The 19,075-nt window shown below is 36.8% G+C and overlaps 1 non-coding gene across 1 annotated transcript; it reads left to right on the plus strand.

Moving 5' to 3' along the window:
• The first annotated feature begins 16,913 nt into the window (after window positions 1-16,913).
• Window positions 16,914-16,996, plus strand: LOC136148803 (small nucleolar RNA SNORD86). The gene has a single exon (XR_010659574.1). It is a non-coding gene; the product is annotated as a small nucleolar RNA SNORD86 (small nucleolar RNA).
• Window positions 16,997-19,075: the final 2,079 nt, after the last annotated feature.

Below are 19,075 nucleotides of genomic sequence, written 5' to 3' on the forward strand. Positions count from 1 at the left end.
ATAAGCACTTAGAAATATATCCTGGTTATATGATTTCCTCCTACATATTTAAATTTATTTTCAGTCTTTTGAAAATTTGATCTCTAATTTCTGAATTGTGAACAAGAATAATGGCAACAAAACAGAAAGCAAACAAACACAAATACCCAAAAAAACCACCACAACAAAATCATTTAAAACTTTAGCAACAACAAACCTGGGACTTTCCAAGTGGTACAGTGCAAAAGACTCAAGAGACAAGCGTCAGAAGCTCCCCTGGAGAAGGAAATGGCAACTCACTCAAGTATTCTTGCCTGGAAAATTTCATTGACAGAGAAGCCAGGCAGGCTATAGTCCATGGGTTTGCAAAGAGTCCAACAAACTTAGTGACTGAGTGCACAACAACAAATCTGAGGCTAAGAATAATGCAGCTATACCTAAGCCAGTTAAGTATTTCACAGAGTAGTTAACAAGATTATCAGAAACCGAGTCAATCTTTTGAAAGGTAAAAATCAAGCAAAACTTACATCTCAAGGTTTGTATTATACTCCTTTCAGCGTCATATCAGTTTAATATTGCTTCTAGGATGAGATATTTCTGCATTGCACCTATTTTCTTCTGGCACATACATCTTCTGGTGTACTGTTCATACACCCAATAATGACAAATAGATTTCATCTCATGTGACAACTCTAACCAAGTGATATTGGATGCCTGGAGCATTGTTTTGTGAACAGTTCTGAGGCTATGTCTAGACTCAACAATCCAAAAAGTTCTTTATATCATCCAAGGGCATGATGCAAGAAGTTGAGTTACTAAGTGAAAGATATCAGTCATCCCTGCATTGCCCACTAAGAACTATGGGTAGGGATTTATCCTTAGTATTTCCAAAGCACATATGTGGGTTGAGTCATTGCTATACTCTTTCTATCTGGCTTAAAACAGATATTCAACAAAATGAATGAATTAATAAAATGTCCTAGATTTTGGTTTTTTAAAAATATGTCTGTAATGGAAATACACTGGGATACAAATGGAATGGACAGATAGGAAAGAGAGTCCTAATAGCCTACATCAATTAATGTGTCTTTCATATACTTCAGAAAACATTAAGAATGTAGCAAAATGCTTCAATACATACTCTGAATAGCTTGTATAATGTATCTCCCCTTTTCCAAAATATCTGTGGTGTTAAGTATCAAATAATATTAAGTAGACCTTTTCTAGTTAGAAAATCAAGAAATTATAATTTTAGAAGTGGAAGAGACTGTAAAATTTAAATTAGACTGAATTTTCAATATTTGAGTACATGACTATCCCCCAGATCCAAACCTTCATCATCTACTAGGCTAAGACTCTAGGGCAGAACATGTGTTATATACAATTTCCCTTCCTACACAGGGCCATAAATACTTCTCTATAAACATTTGAGAATCATCACTTGATATTATCATATGATTATGAGATCCATATTTACAAACAATTGTAGTTGAATTTTCTTGGTTACCTCAGAAATTGCATGAAACAATGTGTTTGAAATTATTTCAATGGTCAGAATATTTCATATATACATCAAGTATCATATTCTTGCTAATAATAATGGTATAAATAAAAGCACCAAAAATTTATATAGTTTTTAATGTAGTATAAAAATACTATATTTAGATATACTATAGTTAAACATACAGACATTACTCAGTATGCATACGGTATTGGTTCCAGGACCCCACTATTGCATACCAAAAATTGTAGATGCTCAAGTCCCATATATAAAAAGGCATAATTAAAACTCTCCAGAAAGCAGGAATAGAGGGAACATACCTCAACATAATAAAAGCTATATATGACAAACCCACAGCAAGCATCACCCTCAATGGTGAAAAATTGAAAGCATTTCCCCTGAAATCAGGAACAAGACAAGGGTGCCCACTCTCACCACTACTATTCAACATAGTCTTGGAAGTTTTGGCCACAGCAATCAGAGCAGAAAAAGAAGTAAAAGGAATCCAGATAGGAAAAGAAGAAGTGAAACTCTCGCTGTTTGCAGATGACATGATCCTCTACATAGAAAACCCTAAAGACTCTACCAGAAAATTACTAGAGTTAATCAATGAATATAGTAAAGTTGCAGGATATAAAATTAACACACAGAAATCCCTTGCATACCTATATACTAACAATGAAAAAACAGAAAAAGAAATTAAGGAAACAATACCATTCACCATTGCAACAAAAAGAATAAAATACTTAGGAGTATATCTACCTAAAGAAACAAAAGACCTATACATAGAAAACTATAAAACATTGATGAAAGAAATCAAAGAGGACACAAACAGATGGAGAAACATACCGTGTTCATGGATTGGAAGAATCAATATTGTCAAAATGGCTATTCTACCCAAAGCAATCTATAGATTCAATGCAATCCCTATCAAGTTACCAATGGTATTTTTCACAGAACTAGAACAAATAATTTCACAATTTGTATGGAAATACAGAAAACCACGAATAGCCAAAGTAATTTTGAGAAAGAAGAATGGAACTGGAGGAATCAACTTACCTGACTTCAGACTCTACCACAAAGCCACAGTCATCAAGACAGTATGGTACTGGCACAAAGACAGAAATATAGATCAATGGAACAGAATAGAAAGCCCAGAGATAAATCCACGAACCTATGGACACCTTATCTTTGACAAAGGAGGCAAGGATATACAATGGAAAAAAGACAACCTCTTTAACAAGTGGTGCTGGGAAAACTGGTCAACCACTTGTAAAAGAATGAAACTAGAACACTTTCTAACGCCATACACAAAAATAAACTCAAAATGGATTAAAGATCTAAATGTAAGACCAGAAACTATAAAACTCCTTGAGGAGAACATAGGCAAAACACTCTCCGACATAAATCTCAGCGGGGTCCTCTATGACCCACCTCCCAGAATATTGGAAATAAAAGCAAAACTAAACAAATGCCTAATGAAACTTAAAAGCTTCTGCACTACAAAGGAAACTATAAGTAAGGTGAAAAGACAGCCCTCAGATTGGGAGAAAATAATAGCAAATGAAGAAACAGATAAAGGCTTAATCTCAAAAATATACAAACAACTCCTGAAGCTCAATTCCAGAAAAATAAATGACCCAATCAAAAAATGGGCCAAAGAACTAAACAGACATTTCTCCAAAGAAGACATACAGATGGCTAACAAACGCATGAAAAGATGCTCAACATCACTCATTATCAGAGAAATGCAAATCAAAACCACAATGAGGTACCATTACACGCCAGTCAGGATGGCTGCTATCCAAAAGTCTACAAGCAATAAATGCTGGAGAGGGTGTCGAGAAAAGGGCACCCTCTTACACTGTTGGTGGGAATGCAAACTAGTACAGCCACTATGGAGAACAGTGTGGAGATTTCTTAAAAAACTGGAAATAGAACTGCCATATGACCCAGCAATACCACTTCTGGGCATACACACCAAGGAAACCAGATCCGAAAGAGACACGTGCACCCCAATGTTCATCGCAGCACTGTTTATAATAGCCAGGACATGGAAGCAGCCTAGATGCCCATCAGCAGATGAATGGACAAGGAAGCTGTGGTACATATACACCATGGAATATTACTCAGCCGTTAAAAAGAATTCATTTGAATCAGTTCTAATGAGATGAATGAAACTGGAGCCCATTATACAGAGTGAAGTAAGCCAGAAAGATAAAGAATATTACAGCATACTAACACATATATATGGAATTTAGAAGGATGGTAATGATAACAATATATGCAAAACAGAAAAAGAGACACAGAAGTACAGAACAGACTTTTGGACTCTGTGGGAGAAGGTGAGGGTGGGATGTTTCAAAAGAACAGCATGTATATTATCTATGGTGAAAGAGATCACTAGGTCAGGTGAGATGCATGAGACGAGTGCTCGGGCCTGGTGCACTGGGAGGACCCAGAGGAGTCGGGTGAAGAGGGAGGTGGGAGGGGGGATTGGGATGGGGAATACGTGTAACTCTATGGCTGATTCATGTCAATGTATGACAAAACCCACTGAAATGTTGTGAAGTAATTAGCCTCCAACTAATAAAATAAAATTAAAAAAAAAAAAGGCATAGTATAGTTGTGAAAGTGCTGTACTCAATATGCCAGTAAATTTGGAAAACTCAGCAGTGGCCACAGGAATGGATAAGGTCAGTTTTCATTCCAATCCCTAAGAAAGGCAATGCCAAAGAATGCTCAAACTACCACACAATTGCACTCATCTCACATGCTGGCAAAGTAATGTTCAAAATTCTCCAAGCCAGGCTTCAACAGTACATGAACTGTGAACTTCCTGATGTTCATGCCGGATTTAGAAAAGGCAGAGGAACCAGAGATCAATTTGCCAACACCTGTTGAATCATCATAAGAGCAAGTGAGTTCCAGAAAAACATCTACTTCTGCTTTATTGACTATGCCAAAGCCTTTGACTGTGTGAACCAAAACAAACTGTGGAAAATTCTCCAAGAGATGGGAATACCAGACAACCTGACCTGCCTCCTGAGAAACCTGTATGCAAGTCAAGAAGCAATAGTTAGAACTGGACATGGAACAACAACCTGGTTTCAAGTCAGGAAAGGAGTACGTCAAGGCTGTATATTGTCACCTTGCTGATTTAACTTATATGCAGAGTACATCATAAGAAATGCTGGGTGGAGGAAGCACAAGCTGGAATCAAGATTGCTGGCAGAAACATCAGTAAACTCAGATATGCAGATGACACCACAATTATGGCAGAATGCAAAGCACTTTCTATGATTCTACTAATCCACTATGTCCTAAATGTCAATCATTTTCACTTTCTTCAGGCACCTCGAATATTTTCTTGGCACTTTTGTCACTGAATCTCTCTAAAATGTGGGACTAATTATATGTCTGCCAGCTTAAAGTCTTCCCACAACATCCTGAAGACTCTAGGATGAAAGTCATGATTCTTAGCATGACACAAAATCTTTTATTGTCTATTTCCCCCCATTGTCTCTCCAGTAACTTCTTACCTTGCATCCCTGCATGTTACCGTGGCATGTACCCCTTTGAAACAATATACTGTTTTTGGAATAACTGTCTCCTCACCATACCTTCTGGCTCCTCTTTTTTGAATCTCTCTTCTATCTTTAGACTGCTTATTGGTTTGCTTGCTCATTCATGGCTTTAATACTCTACTTTCCTGTTCCCTCATGCCATATTTTCCCACTTTGATTATCATCAATATCATATAACAGTACTAGCATCAATTGTAGCACTAGTACTAATAGTAATAGTAATCATAAACTGTGCACTTAATATTCCCATTTTAAAGATGAAAAAATTGAAGCACAGAGTCATCAAGCAATTTACCCCAAAATCTTATGCTTTCAATTTGGGTCAGGAGTTAAAAACTAAATAACCTAACTCCAGAGTTCCACTTTTTAACAAAGCTATTCTGCAGACGTGAAATTAGACACTTGCTCCTTGGAAGTAAAACTATGACAAACCTAGATGGTTTATTAAAAAGCAGAGACATCACTTTGCTGACAAAAGTCCATAGAGTCAAATCTATGGTTTTTCCAGTAGTCACGTACGGATGTGAGAGTTGGACCATGAAGAAGGCTGAGCACCAAAGAATTGCTGCTTTTGAACCATGGTGCTGAAGAAGACTCTTGACAGTCCCTTGGACTGCAAGGAGATCAAATCAGTCAATCCTAAAGGAAACTAAGCCTGAATATTCATTGGAAGGACTGATGCTGAAGCTGAAACGCCAATACTTGGGCCACCTGATATGAAAAGTCAACTCACTGGAGAAGAACCTGATGCTGGGCGAGATTCAGGAGGAGAAGGGGATGACAGAGGATGACATGGTTGGATGGCATCACTGAGTCAATGGACATGAGTTTGAGCAAACTCTGGGAGATAGTGAAGGACAGGGAAGCCTGGTGTACTGCAGTCCATGGGGTCACAAAGAGTTAGACATGACTTAGCAACTGCACAGAACTGATTCTGCTTTCCTATCCTAGAAGTCTGGTCTCTAAGTTCTAATGTTCTATCCACTTGTTTGTCTCCATTGGTGGTCTCTGAATTTCTTAAAGTCAGTGTCACAATCTTGATTTTCTGATTCTCAACACATGTGTTTGATCTCTTCATTCTTAGGTTGTTCAAGTAGGGATAAGAGAAAAAGAATTTGTCAAATGTAGGAATTCTGATTAAAGTTTAACACTAGCATTCAAAAATATTGAGAGGTAGGGAAGAAAGAAAGGATAGGTAGTATAAATTTAAGATGTAATGAAGAATGACTTCATTCAGTAGTTACAGAGCAGCTACTAAGGCTACATACACATTGTGTTAGCTGATCTACAATATGAAGTGTCTAAGTGAAATACTTTTTTCACAGTCACTTCTTATCCATTTTGAACAGTTGTTGATGTGGCCTCTGCTACAATATGTTCTAGGTAAATATCATATCTATATATTTGCCATTAAGGCTGCAAAATTTCTGTGAATTGGGTATGATTATTCCTGTTTACAGCTGTTTCATCTAGAGACTGAGGATTTCAGTGACTTATCCAAGTTTCACATTTTTACTGCAACAAAGTTCACTTCCACAGATGTGTAATGAAAGAGGAGAGGGGGAAAGAGAAAGAAGGAAGAGGGGAGTAAGAAATGAAGGGAAGAAAGGAAGGGACAGAAGGAAGGGAAGAAGGAAAGAAGGAGGGAAAGAGGGAAGGGACAGAGGAAGGGATGAAGGGTATGCATTCATTTGTGTGTTTGTGTGTGTGACTGCATATGAGTTAGCAACTTTGTACATCCACCAGGTGTCAATCGAGTCCTCCTGTACTCCCTCTCCTGGATGGGCCAAGGTTAAGGGTTGGTGCCGTGGCTGCTTGGCATAAGTATGGAGTGTTGGAGGAGAGTAGAGAGCTCAGACTATTCCCTGCCTTCCTTCCAAAGAGATTGGCTCAGCTTGGCTCACTCTTTCAAGCAAGGTTCACTGTTTTCCTCAAAGCTGCTGACTCTGTTCAGGTCTATCTTCTCCACAGGCCTGGGGATGGAAGGTTCAGGTCACTGCACGCCGAACAGACCTTGTAGTTCCCCAATACTGGCTCTCTGCAGTTAACCTCTTTGTAAATCAAATTTGCTATATTAAGAGTGCCATGTGTTTACTGCGGGAAGCAGACCGATGTATCAGTTGTTCGTGTGTATATCAGTGTATATCTATTGTCTAATTATTTCCCTATATTCTACAGCATCACGCAATTATAAATTTTACAGTGCAATTAGTTGACTGTAGTGGAACTCACAAAATAATGACAAAAAGCACAGTTTTCTGTTAAGGTCCATGAATTAATCTGTTTTTGCTGCATATAGCCAATTGCTCACATATAAATGGAATCCTGTCTGTTAGCCTTAACATTAAGCAGATTTCTAGAGGAAAATGTCTCAGTATTTGCAGCAAGCTTTCCTTTGGCCTTCAAAAGGCCAAAGCTATTTTTCCAAAGGAAAGCTAGAGGAATAACAACTGTTGCATTTTCAATTCCCATATCAGCAGTGATGATAGATTAGCATTATTCACACCCACTTTTGGATAGATTCTGTTAGCACTGTCAAGATCAAAGTTGAGCAAAACTATCTCTTCTCACCACTTCATTATCCTTATCCTTACATGCATAAAAATGAAAACTCTTCCCTGTTATAGAGTAATAATCTTACTATATTTATAAATGTAAAGTAGATTTATGAAAATTATTGGAAACATGATTCTCCATCACAGTTAACGATTGCAGAGATAAGTTGACATGAAAAAACTAAACTTTATTTTTTTTCCCTCCTTTCCTCACCATTTCTTCAATTTATACACAAAGAACTTCATCGTGTATTTACTAACAAAATTCTATCTCCAGGATTATTAGGTATATCATAATTTATAAATTTATATACTATATAGTGCATATATTACAAACACATATGCCCTAATAGTGACTACATGGTTTACTTTTTTATCTCCATAAGGCTTTGAATAGAGTGGATGAAGTGTGGGAGAATAGGAATTAATGTTGAATCAGTCCATGACCTGCTATTTTTTTCATATGATGATGTATTTTACAGCTGAAGTGATTGCATCACAGCAAATTTATGATATACTATTCAAGAACTTGATAAGAATATAATTTCAGCTCATTGCAGTGTAATAATAAGCTTTCTTGTAGTTTCACTGCATTGTTTTTATTAAAGTTATAAAGAAAGCAAACTATATCTTTTCTTTTTTCCTTTTGCCAAAGTTAGATTTAATAACCTCTCATTTTCCTGGGACATCTTCACTTATTAGATAACCAGATTCCTTTGGATCTTTCTTATTTTTCTAATATAAATTTAAATCCATTCTTCCTTTTGATTTGTTAGCTATACATATTATTTTCCTGCCCACAATTCACACTCCATTAAAGAGTTGTGATTCTACAAGCCATATTATACTGATACTCTGAACTAAAAACTGCTCCCTTGGAATATTTTCACCTGAAAATGTAAGGATATATTGCACACAGTTCAAATAGCTTCTGGTTAAAGGTAATAATCTCACCTAAGAGTTGAAAAATTTCATAAGAACATAAAAGATTTGTCATAATTTACTAAATCTAAAATCTGTATGACCTGAATAACCTGTGTTTTCTCCAAATGATGTAATTTTTCTCCAAACAGATGTCTGCATGTATTATAGCTATGAAGAGGGACTCTGATACATACCAACTTGCTCTCCCTCTGCCCCTCAGCACTCCAAGTGGTCTATTTTCATAGTGTGTCACGGGATTGCACTTTCTCACTACTTCCTATTCCCATGAACCCCAAGTGCTGCTGCTGCTGCTAAGTCGCTTCAGTTGTGTCCGACTTTGTGCGACCCCATAGACGGCAGCCCACCAGGCTCCTCTGTCCCTGGGACTCTCCAGGCAAGAACACCGAAGTGGGTTGCCATTTCTTTCTCCAATGCATGCACGCATGCTAAGTTGCTTCAGTCATGTCCGACTCTGTTGAACCTATAACCAGTAGCCCACCAGGATCCTCTGTCGGTAGGATTCTCTAGGCAAAAATACTGGAGTGGGTTGCCATTTTCTTCTCCATGAGCCCAAATGACTGGGTCTAAACAAGGAGTTGGGAGTGGGAAGGAGGTGTCCTTCTTCTGGTTGGTATTCATTGGCCTCTGTGAGACATTCCAGAGAACTCTTTTCTTCATTTGTTACCATGACTAGCTATATTCAAGACAGTCCCTGATATCCTTGATTCTTGAAACAGTATAGTGAGCATATCCTCTGTTCACCTACAATGGACATAAAGTTAATGGGAAAAATATACCTTTGTAGTTTTAAGTCACTAAGATGTGGGACTCCTTGCCACAGCAGAATAATTTACTAATCGTAATTAACACAGAGGCAAACCACAGAAAAATATAGTGAAAAACCTTCTTGGCAAGGACAGATCCCGATAAGCTAGGGAAAGGGGAAGATAGGTCTTTTAGAGGAGTGTGAAAAGCAGGATTTAGGAAAGATATTGTCAGGCCTCACAAAACAGAGAAGTTATAACAACACTGGTTTTACCTGAATTGGAAAGGGAAAAGTTTAGTTGATGGCTATGACTCATGCATTGTTCAGACAGATTTTGACAGAGATTGCAGAAGAAAGTTTAATATGTCTGTGAGTCCTCTTAAAGGCATAGCTAAGACATTGTAAACCTCAATGTAAAAGGGCCGTTTCCTTTAAGAAGATCAAATATCTGATCTGATTAAGTCCAACAAGTGCAGGACAATTAATAAAATGTTAGGTAGATTTTTTTCAAATATACTAATTGAAATGAATTTATACTTTACAAAATTGAAATGCTTTATCTACATGATTCTAGATCAACTCAACAAACTAAACTTATATTTTAAAATTCATCCTATCAATTTCTGAAACTTTTATTATCTTACCATTTCATGACATCTATACCAATGGACTTTTATACATATATACTTTCATTTTTTCTAGGTTTTTCTTTTCCATCTAATATAAATAAGAGTGTATGCAATTATTTCTGATAATAACTAAATTATCTTTATGGGTGACTGATATTATAAAAAGTCATTAATTGCATGTCTTTAAGCTTGGCAACCAAGTATTTTGGGGGTAAATATTTTTAAATTTTGTATTAGACAAGTGTGAGTCAGTGTATACTATAAAATATTTAGCACTTGATCATGACTTTTTATGTTTTAATTATTTTACAAAACTCAACTAATCAGAAGAATAATTTACTACTATCACATAAGAAGGAATAAAAACATAATATGAAAGCATAATCTTTCAATTTTGATTCATAAAAATATTAATAAATAAGCTAATAAACTATTGATTTATATTATTTTCACAAAAAAGAAGATGGGCTCTATAGTTCAAATCCAACCCCTTTCTTCTTAATCACATATTAATTTGCATGTAAAGAAATCCTTCAGTTCAGTTCAGTTCAGTCACTCAGCCGTGTCCAACTCTTTACGACCCCGTGAATCCCAGCATGCCAGGCCTCCCTGTCCATCACCAACTCCCGGAGCCCACCGAAACCCATGTCTATTGAGTCGGTGATGCCATTCAACCATCTCATCCTCTGTCATCCCCTTCTCCTCCTGCCCTCAATCTTTCCCAGCAACAGGGTCTTATCAAATGAGTCAGCTCTTCGCATCAGGCGGCCAAAGTATTGGAGTTTCAGCTTCAACATCGGTCCTTCCTATGAACACCCAGGACTGACCTCCTTTAGGATGGATTGGTTGGATCTCCTTGCAGTCCAAGGGACTCTCAAGAGTCTTCTCCAACACCACAGTTCAAAAGAATAATTCTTTGGCGCTCAGCTTTCTTTATAGTCTAACTCTCACATCCATACATGATCACTGGAAAAACCATAGCCTTGACTAGAGGGACCTTTGTTGGCAAAGTAATGTCTCTGCTTTTTAATATGCTGTCTAGGTTGGTCATAGCTTTCCTTCCAAGGAGTAAGCAAGCGTCTTTTAATTTCATGGATGCAATCACCATCTGCAGTGATTTGGGAGCTCAGAAAAATAAAGTCAGCCACTGTTTCCACTGTTTCCCCATCTATCTGCCATGAAGTGATGGGACCGGATGCCATGATCTTAGTTTTCTGAATGTTGAGCTTTAGGCCAACTTTTTCACTCTCTTCTTTCACTTTCAACAAGAGGCTCTTTAGTTGTTCTTCACTTTCTGCCATAAGGGTGGTGTCAGCTGCATATCTGAGGTTATTGATATTTCTCCCGGCAATCTTGATTCCAACTTGTGCTTCTTCCAGCCCAGCGTTTCTCATGATGTACTCTGCATATAAGTTAAATAAGCAGGGTGACAGGATACAGCCTTGACATACTCCTTTTCCTATTTGGAATCAGTCTGTTGTTTCATGTCCAGTTCTAACTGTTGTTTCCTGACCTGCATACAGGTTTCTCAAGAGGCAGGTCAGGTGGTCTGGTATTTCCATCTCTTTCAGAATTTTCCACAGTTTATTGTGATCCACACAGTCAAAGGCTTTGGCATAGTCAATAAAGCAGAAATAGATATTTTTCTGGAACTCTCTTGCTTTTTCGATGATGCAATGGGTGTTGGCAATTTGATCTTTGGTTCCTCTGCCTTTTCTAAAACAAGCTTGAACAGTTCACAGTTCATGTATTGCTGAAGCCTGGCTTGGGGAATTTTGAGCATTACTTTACTAGTGTGTGAGATGACTGCAATTGTGTGGTAGTTTGAGCATTCTTTGGAATTGCCTTTTTTTAGGATTGGAATGAAAAGTGACCTTTTCCATTCCTGTGGCCACTGCTGAGTTTTCCAAATTTGCTGGCATTTTGAGTGCAGCACTTTCACATCATCGTCTTTCAGGATTTGAAATAGCTCACCTGGAATTCCATCTCCTCCACTAGCTTTGTTCATAATGATGCTTCCTTCCTAAGGCCCACTTGCCTTCACATTCCAGGATGTCTGGCTCTAGCTGAATGATCACACCATCGTGATCATCTGGGTCATGAAGATAATTTTTGTACAGTTCTTCTATGTATTCTTGCCACCTCTTCTTAATATCATCTGCTTCTGTTAGGTCCCTACCATTTCTGTCCTTTATTGAGCCCATCTTTGCATGAAATGTTCCCTTGGTATTTCTAATTTTCTTGAAGAGATCTCTAGTCTTTCCCATTCTATTGTTTTCTTCTATTTCTTTGCATTGATCACTGAGAAAGGCTTTCTTATCTCTCCTTGCTATTCTTTGGAACTCTGCATTCAAATGGGTATATCTTTCCTTTTTTCCTTTGCTTTTCACTTCCCTTGTTTTCCCAGCTACTTGTAAGACTGCCTCAGACAGCCATTTTGCTTTTTTGCATTTCTTTTCTTGGGGATGGTTTTGATTCTTGTATCCTGTAAAATATCAAGAACCTCCCTCGGTTTTGATTCCTGTATCCTGTACAATATCAAGAACCTCCCTCCATAGTTCACCAGGCACTCTGTCTATCAGATCTAGTCCTTAAATCTATTTCTCACTTCCACTGTATAATCATAAGGGATTTGATTTAGGCCATACCTGAATGGTCTAGTGGTTTTGTCCACTTTTTTCAATTTCAGTCTGAATTTGCCTATAAGGAGTTCATGACCCAAGTCATAGTCAGCTCCTAGCCTCATTTTTGCTGACTGTTTAGAGCTTCTCCATCTTTGGCTAAAAAGAATATAATCAATCTGATTTTGGTATTGACCATCTGGTGATGTCCATGTGTAGAGTCTTCTCTTGTGTTGTTGGAAGAGAATGTTTGCTATGACCAGTGCCTTTTTCTGGCAGAACTCTATTAGCCTTTGCCCTGCTTCATTCTGTACTCCAAGGCCAAATTTTCCTGTTACTCCAGGTGTTTCTTAACTTCCTACTTTTGCATTCCAGTCCCCTATAATGAAAAGGACATCTTTTTGGGGTGTTAGTTCTAGAAGATCTTATAGATCTTCACAGAACTGTTCAACTTCAGCTTCTTAAGTGTTACTGGTCGGGGCATAGACTTGGATTACTGTGATATTGAATGGTTTGCCTTGGAAATGAACAGAGATCATTCTGTCATTTTTGAGATTGCATCCAATTACTGCATTTTGGACTCTTTTGTTGACTATGATGGCTACTCCATTTCTTCTAAGGGATTCCTACCTACAGTAGTAGAGACCTTTAGAGAAGTACTATTCAGGGCCCAGTAAGGAAATGGAATGTTCTCTACTGGTTTATGTCATTTTTCATTGGCTGAAAGAAAACCTATAGTTTGAGCAATCTGACCTGCATATTCGTGCTGTGATAAGGAAAGCCCTGTTAGGCTTACCAAACATCCTATTTCCAGTTCTACTTAGCACGAAATATTCTGTATCATACAGGAACCCTAAATAAAACACCAGTATATTTATTTAGCATGAATCTTCTGTTTTTTTAATTATCATACACATATCATTTGTAATTTGTTGGGTGTAAGAAGGTAGCTAAGGGGATTTCCCTGGTGGTCCAGTGGTCCCAGTGCAGGAAAGCTGGGTTTAATCCCTGATCAGGGAACCAGATCCCACATGCTGCAACTAAGAACTCTCATGCCACAATTAAAGATCCTGCATGCTACAACTAAAAAATTCGAATGCCCCAACAATGACCTGGCTTGGCCAAATAAATAATAAATGAATAAATATTTTTAAAAAGAAGGTAGATATGGGCATGATATTTAAAAGTATGAGAATCTTTTTTTCATATTACATTATAGTGATATTAATACAATATTCAGGATTTGAAAAAAATACATGTATATTTAATCCAACAACTTAAGTTTATGATTCTATTATTTTTTAGTCTAGATGTCACTTTTGTTGGATTTCATATGTTAGGGTATGAGATGAAAGGGAAAGTATACAAGGTGTTTTTCAATACCACCTATATGCTGTCAGTGAAAAAGGTAAGACAAAATCTACATGAGGTGGAGAGTTTTGCACATTTATATATAGCAAGGTAAAATAATAATGTGAAAATTTCTAAGAAAATACTTTTAAAAACAGTTCATGAATGATCAATTTTGCGTTGGTGTGCTGCGGACCTTAGTCATAGTTCTTCCAAAAAAAAAAAAAAAACAAAGAAAATACTGGCAAAAACCCTAAAATCATTTCAGAACTCTGGAAAATACCCAACACAGAAACAGAACAAATTGGAAATTGTCTATGAAAGAGAAAATGTTGACCTTAGTGGCACAGCAGTATCTGTGATGCTTTAACTTCCTCTTTCTCTAGCATCGTGATGCAGCAATAACAAAAAATAAAAATAAACATTTCTTTTCAGCCAACAGAAAGGACTGAATTATTCTGTAATTCTGTTAAATGCACCATCCCCAGAAGCATAGTCAATATTGTGCCCAGATTTGATTCTCTCTGGAAAATATCCCTTCTGGGGTGTTATGGCTATTTTATTTAACTCAGAGTTCAGAAAAGGAAGAGGGTAAGGAAATATCCTATCTCAAGGATATTACCAACACAATAAAATTTTGCTGGCAGTATCACTGGTGTCTAAGATTGTGATTTCAGGCAAAAAAACAAAATCTTTGCCAGGAATTTAAAAATAAGCACTGCTGAATAAGATGACCACAAGGACCTTTGAAAAATTTCCACATATTCCTAGGAATTTAAAGCAGTGTACATGCATAAGTCTATGTGCATGCGCAGGAAACACTTGGAAAAATAGAAAGCTCCACACATCTCTAGCATATGTTGAGGTGTTGAGGCCCTGTGTAAGCAGGAAGTGAAAGTTAAAGTGTGTTGTAAACTTCCTGAAGCTTAAAGCATACTTTCCCACACAGCCATTTTTTTGGGGGGAGGAGGGTGGGGGCAGAAAGTGAAAGAAATAAATGGAGGATATTTTAGAAAACCTTCTGATCAGTCACTGATTCTGAGAATCTGATTTGGAATATATTTTGACCAGCCACTGACTAAATTATACTGACCTTGGGTTGATTCTAGGAAGTTAGCTTAAAATTAAAACGACTACTTAAAAGAATTCTATTAATAGTAGAATTCAGTGACTGCACAAGATTTGAAGAAATAATGACCAAAAACTTCTCAGATTTGATGAGATGTGAATCTACATTTAAATTTCATAAACTCCAAGAAGAATAAACCTAAAGAGCTTAATACCTAGATTCATCATAGTCAAACTGACAAAATTCAAAAGTAAACAAAAATTTAGGAAAGCAGCAAGAATATATCTTATTATATACAAAAAAAGACATGGATGCCAGAAGATAATAAGGTAACACTTCAAAGTATAGAAATTAGAAGACTGTCAACCAAGAATTCTATATCCAGCAAAACTATCCTTCAAAAAATGAAGGAATAGACATTTCTAGAACAGCAAAAAGTTAAGAGAATTTGTTGCTAAAGGTTGAAATGTAAGGAAACTACATAGTAAATAAAATTTGCAGAAAGAAATAATGAACATTCATAAAGGGTACTATATAGATAAATATAAAAAAGTACAAACTGTAACTTGTTTGTAATTTTTGTATTCTACCTGATTAAAAAGTGACTACATAAAACAATAATTATAACACTATATTCATGGACTTATAATATACAAGATATAATTTTCATGACAATAATAATATAAAGAAGGGAGAAGGAAGAGAAGTGTATTGGGTCAAAGTTTTGTATACAATTGAAATTGTTAGTATTGATCTGAACTGGACTATTGCAAACTCAGATACTAATTTTAACATATATATCAGTCACTGAAGAAATAAATTTAAAAATAATATAACACACACACACACACACACACACACACACACACGGAAATTTAAGTGATAAATGAAGAAGTATCTATTTAATACCAAATTTATAATTATCAAGGAATAGATGAACAAAAACCACATAGAACATATAGAAAAAAATAGCATGATGCCTGACATAAGTATTACCATTTCAGTAATTACACCGAGTGTAAATGAATTAAACACTCCAAACAAAAGACAGAGATTGACAAAATGAGGGGGAAAAAAGTCAAAACACGATCCAACTACATGAGATTCACTGGATGAAAAGACACATTGCTTGACAGTGAAAAAAAGAAATGAAAGAATATATATTATTCAAGTAGTAATGGCCGTGGTCTAAATGTTTGTCTCCCCCCCCCCACCTAAATTCCCTGGTGGCTCAGTTGGTAAAGCATCTGCCTACAATGTGGGAGACCCAGGTTCGATCCCTGCATTGGGAAGATCCTCTGGAGAAGGAAATGGCAACCCACTCCAATACTCTTGCCTGGAAAATCCCATGAACGGAGGAGCGTGGTAGGCCACAGTCCATGGGGTAGCAAAGAGTTACACACTGAGTGACTTCGCTTTCACTTTCACCTAAAGTCATGTTTTCAAATCTTAACTTCCAAAGGTGATGGTATTAGTAGGTGAGGCATCTGAGAAGTGTTTTAAGTCATGAGAGTGGAACCTTCACGAATGGATCAGCACCTTAAACAGGAGGCTCCGAAGAGATCCTTGGCCCCTTCTTCCATGTGAGGATGCAAAAAGAAGTCTGCAACCTGGAAGACAGCCCTCACCGACTATGCTAAAACCTTGATCTCAGACTTCTAGGCTCCAAATTGTGAGAAATAAATTTTCTGTTGCTTATAAGCAACTCAGTCTGTTATAGCATTATGAATAAGACAATAACCAAAAGATATCTGGGGTGGCTAGATTAATTCAGGCAAAACACGTTTTAAAATGAAAAGGATTTCTGCAGATAGAAACTCTCCTAAGGACAAAAGAAATATAACAATTGTGTGTCTACCTAGAAGCAACTCTCCAAATTACATTAAGCTAAAACAGACAGAATTGAGGGAAAAATAGACAATAATAATTGGAGATATCAAAACCACACTTTCACTCCCTGACCTATACAGGCCTCTGCTATGGGGGTGATGGCCAGTCCTGGTGTCTGAGTGATTCCCTGGGCCCAGCAAAGGGACCAAGTTTCCAGAGCTTTGAAGACAAGGGGTAACACCCCAAAATACGGACTCGTTTTCCACTCTACCCTCATTGGCCGAGCAGCTGCCAAGAACAAAGGTCGCATCTCCCGATACCTGGCAAACAAATGCAGTATTGCCTCACGAATCGATTGCTTCTCTGAGGTGCCCACCAGTGTTTTTGGGGAGAAGCTTCGAGAACAAGTTGAGGGGCGGCTGTCCTTCTATGAGACTGGAGAGATTCCCCGAAAGAATCTGGATGTCATGAAGAAAGCAATGGTTCAGGCAGAGGAAGCGGCTGCTGAGATTACTAGGAAGCTCGAGAAACGGGAGAAGAAACGCTTGAAGAAGGAAAAGAAAAGGCTGGCTGCAATTGCCCTGGCTTCTTCAGAAAATAGCAGTGCCCCGGAGGAGTGTGAGGAGACAAGTGAAAGACCCAAAAAGAAGAAAAAGCAAAAGCTCCAGGAGGCTCTTCAGGAGAATGGAATGGAAGACCCATCTGTCTCTTTTCCCAAAACCAAAATAAAGAAATCTTTTTCCAAGGAAGAGCTAGTTAGTAGTGATCTTGAAGAGACAGCTGGTACTGGAAGTCTTCCCAAGAGGAAGAAATCCTTTCCCAAAGAAGAAACAGTTACTGACCCTGATGAGTCAGAAAACAACAGGGTCCCCAAGAAAAAGTGGAAATTGTCCAAGGAGGAGCCACTCAGCAGTGGACCTGAAGAGGCTGCTGCCAGCAAGAGCAGTGGCTCCAAGAAAAAGAAAAAGCTCTGAAAGCTATCCCTGGAAAGTTAGAATGGACATCTTCCTAGTGGGACATAACTTACAGAGGTATTCCCCATCCTATCCCCTAGAGCCCAATAAAAATAAAAACAAACAAACAATAAAACCCCAAAACCACACTTTCTATACAAAAATAAAATTAGCAAAAGATCAGCAAGTATAAAAGACTTAAAAAGTATAATAACTAAACCTAACAGACACTTACAGAAATTCTTATCCAACGACAGGAGAATATACATTCTTTACAAGTGTACATGGAATATTATCCAGCATAAAGATTGTATGGATGAAAATAGGAAAAATGATTGTTGTTAATGCTGTGGGTCTTAGGTTCTGAAAGCAGTAAGTGCGTTTTTCTAAAAATTATACCATTCCTTTGGAATATTTTCTTCCTAACGTCAATGATTTTCCTGCATTATTTGAATTTTGGGGGCTGGGGAGAAACAGTCAAAGCTTTCTGAATTGGGATGCTTTGAAATTCCAAGTATAGATTTTTAGAATATCATTTTATAAATGGCAGTTTTTGGAAATACTTGATTAAGAATTTTTGAAAATGGAGATTAGTATCAACTGTTTTAAAAGCTGCATTGTTAGGTTCCTTATGTTTTAACTGTCCTTCTTAGTTTCCATTTCATTCTCTTTTTTTTCTAATTTTGGTGACTTATAGTGATTTTGTCATTTTTTTGCATCAACGTCATAGTCTTGTTTTTACATGGTTTTGCATGTATTTAAGACCTATCTAACAGGGACTTTAAATAAATTTGGTCATATTTATGTGTAAACACATTTTACTGTAAATGTTTGGGTTTCTGAATTTACAACAGATCTGTTTATTTCAGTATGTAGTAAACAATATCTTAAAGTGTCCTATTCACTACTTGTTAATTAAAAAGTTATGATTAATATGAAAAAAAAAAGATTGTATACTCTGCCACAAAACAAACATCAATAAATTTAATTATTTGAGATCATAAAAATCTATTTTTATTATTTTAAAGATATGTTTTATGACCACATGGAAGTTAAATAGAAATCAACAATTATAAAATTTGTATTAAATTATCAAAATTCACAAATATGTGGATATGAAATCATACACTATCAAATAAGCAATCAGTCATGAAAGAAATCTCAAGGAAAATAGAAAATATTTTTAGAAGAGTGAAAACAAAAACACAAATTTACCAAAACTGATGAAACACAATTAGAGGAGTGATTTAGATTGAAATTGATAGCTTTACCACTTATAATTTTTTTAAAGAAAGGCTTCATATCAAACCC

The sequence above is a fragment of the Muntiacus reevesi genome, chromosome 17 (genome assembly GCF_963930625.1).
Source record: "Muntiacus reevesi chromosome 17, mMunRee1.1, whole genome shotgun sequence".
In the NCBI taxonomy this organism is placed as follows: domain Eukaryota; kingdom Metazoa; phylum Chordata; class Mammalia; order Artiodactyla; family Cervidae; genus Muntiacus; species Muntiacus reevesi.